Source organism: Micromys minutus, assembly GCF_963924665.1.
Source record: "Micromys minutus genome assembly, chromosome: 16".
NCBI classification, from domain to species: Eukaryota; Metazoa; Chordata; class Mammalia; order Rodentia; family Muridae; genus Micromys; species Micromys minutus.
The window spans coordinates 42890389-42894469 of NC_137985.1; positions in this window are offsets into that span (position 1 = coordinate 42890389).

The following is a 4081-nucleotide window of genomic DNA, read 5'->3' on the forward strand; positions in this document are numbered from 1 at the left end:
TGACAGACACAGTAGATGAGTCTACACCACAGCTCCTGTATCTGTGGATCAGACAACATCATAGAAGACTATTAAGAGCCAGGACACCAAGGAAGTCTGCTGTGACACGGCATAAACAAGACAGAACTGTGGCCTTCAGCTGATATTTTACATCAAGGTGTAAAAAACAAACAAATAAACAACAAAAACGAAATGCCATAGGGTCCGACCAACGAGTTCTAGACAAAGAACTACAGGCAGCTAATGCTTACTATAAGAGGAATTTGCCTTTTCCAGGGATGAGACCTTTTATTCATTGTCCAAAACAGAGTAGTCAGCCTTTAAACCATACATACACCACCATTAAAAACAGACTCAGCAAACTGTACATGTGTATTTATGTATATACATACAAATACACACATGTATATGTGCATATACACACATATATACGTAACAACAAAGAAGAAAAAGAAACAATTAACTTGATAGATGCATATGGGAAGAGTTCTATTGAGGTTAGCAGGGAGGGGCTGGAGGTAGGAAAGAGAATGCAGGAAAGTGACATATTTGATTTCAATTAAAAACAAATTTTAAAAGAGTATTAGAACTCTCAATATTATAGGACAAAGTTAATTTTCTATAGCTACTGGCCTGAAAGATAAATTTACTTTGCATTCAGTCTTATTGATTGTAAAATCATCATGGGGTTTCCTAGTGTCAAGATACAACATGGCTTTTTTAAAAGTCACTTTGAGTAGATGAAGGATATAATCATGTGGGCAGCAGGATGAATGTAGCAGAAAAAAATCAATTAAAAAAGAAAACACTCTTAATAAGCACCTTATGTAGAGTGCCACCTGAAGTGAGCACTTTGATTTGTGCCATACATTATTCTTGTTAGTACTGGTCTCTGATATACCCTGACTGCCAAGATGCTCTGGTACTCACACAGGCATGGTTTCCAAGGAGATGTTACAGCAATCTCAGTCAGCATCTCACAGAAGCCAGGTACTTAGCAATGCTGAGTCACCCTATTTCTACGCTGGGCTGATTCTTAAGCCAAGATAAGAAAGGCTTGGTATATAAAACTGAATTTATAAAATATTGGGATCTATGTATGAACCATTTTGGACCAGAAGACTTTAATAACATTAAGTGACCCTTGTATATCAAAAGCCAGGTCTTTCTGCACCACCAGGGACCTTCTCAGCTACCAGGTATGTTAGGAGCAAGAAAAATGTTCCCAAGTACAGATGTCTTGGTGCATGATTTCAGTTTTCCTCAACCTTCCTGTGCTTTTATTCTGATGTGAAGCCACTTTTAACAGAGTTTGTATAAGCTTCACCTGATAGCAACTTGGTCCCTCTTCTCCTTGCAGCCTGCCAGAGAACAACTCTGGGAGTATGGGGAGGCACAGTATAGGGGTTGGTTGGCAACTGACACCTCTTTTTTCCTCCCGTGGGCAATTGCTGGTTTCTCAGGTCATATGGGAGAGAGGGTGATGTGTCTTATTAAACATTGTTCTTTTTTCCTATCCTTCCTTGTGTTTACTCCTGACACTTGGAACTACTCTCTGACTCAACACAAACCTCTTCCAGGCTGCCCTGGGGACACTACAGGCTGATTCAACTCCCCTGGATTGTTACCAAAAATAAGCTTCGGTTTCTTAGTAGGGATCTAAGACAGATTTCAAGAATGATTAGGATCATTCCATTTTTCTTACAGATAATCAAACACTTGCAATTTTTACCCAAAAAAAAAAAAAACAGTACTTTCCCATAGATGGCAATTTTTTTTGAGTTTGGCTGTTTCCTTAAACACACAAAGCTGAATTCTTGTGTTTAATAAACTCAACACGGCCCCTCTTTACAGTCTGTAGCACCCTGGTAGACACATCAGACAAGACACATCAGACAGATGAATTCTCCTGCTGGGTTAGTCACTTTTTGTCACAGTGGCAAAATGCTTGAAAACTACCAATTGAAAACAAAAAGAGGTTAATCTTGACTCATGATTCGAGGGTTCAGTGGTGACACCGTCAGGCTGGTCACTGCAGTAGAGGTGGTTTGATGAAGAGCTACTCACCTCTGACCACAAAACGGTATAGAATGAGGGGGGATGGGAGGAGTTTAAGTCTAGGGACAAGTTCTGTCCTTTCAAAGGCATGCCTTAAGGACCTACACCCTCTCTAGTTAGGCACCACCTCCTAATGGTCCATTTGATTATGTGCTGATGAGCTACTGCACAGGTGAGTGTATGTGTAACTTGCATGCTGTAGTCACCTCCGAATTCTGCTGTAGGACTAAGCTTTCCATACATGAGCCTCAGGAAACTTTTTAACTCTAACTCGTAATACTTGTTAATCACATCAATATTGCTCCAAAGCACAGGGATTGATAATGGCTACCATTTAATTATAGAAACATCAGAACTTAGAAGACTATGTGAGAAAAAGTATCTTAGGAGTAGGATGAGAGAAAGGATCTTCTTCAGGAGGTCATGGCCCCAGATATCACCAGATTCCTCGGCTGGTGTGTTCTCCTTTAAGGTTTTATGTCATTTATATTCCAAATTGTCACCATTTGTGATGGACCTGCTAAGTGTTTGGTACTGTTAGGTCTGATAGGTTCACAATGGTTTTGTCAACAGAGAACTTATAGTAATTAGAGAACAGTTTTTGTCAAGAAATGGAACCAAATTAGAGATTATGAATCCTATACTAATTAAAAATATAAATGCCTACTAAGTAGGGGTGAGATTAAGCCTTGGATTGCTTTTCAGACATTTGTATTGAGTAGATACAAGGAGGTTATCCTAGGCAGGAAAAGAGCATGGACAAAGATATAGGAAGTGAGCCATTTGATTATTGGTGCTCAACCCTCCTGATAAGCATCCTGGGGGTTGGGAATATAGTGATAAACAAGGCATACACGTGCAACTAGAGCCAATTTGTGGGGAATTTATCCTATCAGACTCCATGGAACAAGAGTTTTCTTAAAGCCTTCTTCAAAGGCAAAAGGAATATTGGCGCTGCTATGAAGAAGTAATGTGTGTTTTATTTGGGTGGTTGAAAAAATTTTGACCAATTAGGAAAGAACAAAATCATTATTTATCATTTTCTTGCATTTCCACTGGAATATACATGTATCACTTCTGGGAAACATTGGGGAAGTGAGATACACACACACACACACACACACACACATATATATATGTGTGTGTAAGTATATGTATAAATGTGTGTATGTGTATACTTGTATATATGTATGTGTATTTATATGTGTATATATTTATATGTTTATGTGTGTGAATATATTTAAGTATATACACACACATAGATTTTTTTTCTCTGCTCTTCAAACAGAAACATTCATCACAATAAAATGACAAGTACTGGGTCAGTTTGTACTGCTTTGATTAAACACGTAGTGTAGAACAAAAGCAGAAAGGGGACCACCAATTCTCCTATGGTTTAAATAGTCAATGTCCCCAAAGGCTAGAGAAAGGGAGTTCCTGGCTACTCTAAGCAGGTTATAACACTGCCTATAATAGCCTTCTTGAGCATTCAGTCAGCCATTTCCTTTTTTAAAATTTATTTTATTTATTTATATGGGTACCCGTTAGTCATTTCCTAATTCAATAAAAATGTCTGAAAAGGAAGACAAAACTTAATCTTACTGTCACCTACTAAAAAATTTGTTACTGATTCATATAGAATTCATAATCTCTAATTTAGTTACATTTTTTTTTTGTCAAAAACTGTTCTCTAATTACTTTCTCCCAAGTCTACAGAAAGTCCTCTGCTGGCAAAGCTTTTGTGTACCTGTGTGTGTGTGTGTGTGTGTGTATGTATGTATCTCCTAGACATTTCATATTTATAAGTAACAAAAGTCATCTATTAAGTCCTAACCAGTATCAGGTGAGGTACATGCGTCTAGCAGCTTGAAAAGTGACATTTTTCCCTATGGAAAAAAAGCTTTATGAGTTAGATAAATATCAGTTTAGATTTCAAAACAAAGTGGTGCTGAAATTCCCCCCAGTTTCAGTAATTTTTCAATATGACTTTTTTCAAACTACAGATAAAAGAAAGGAAGTAGAT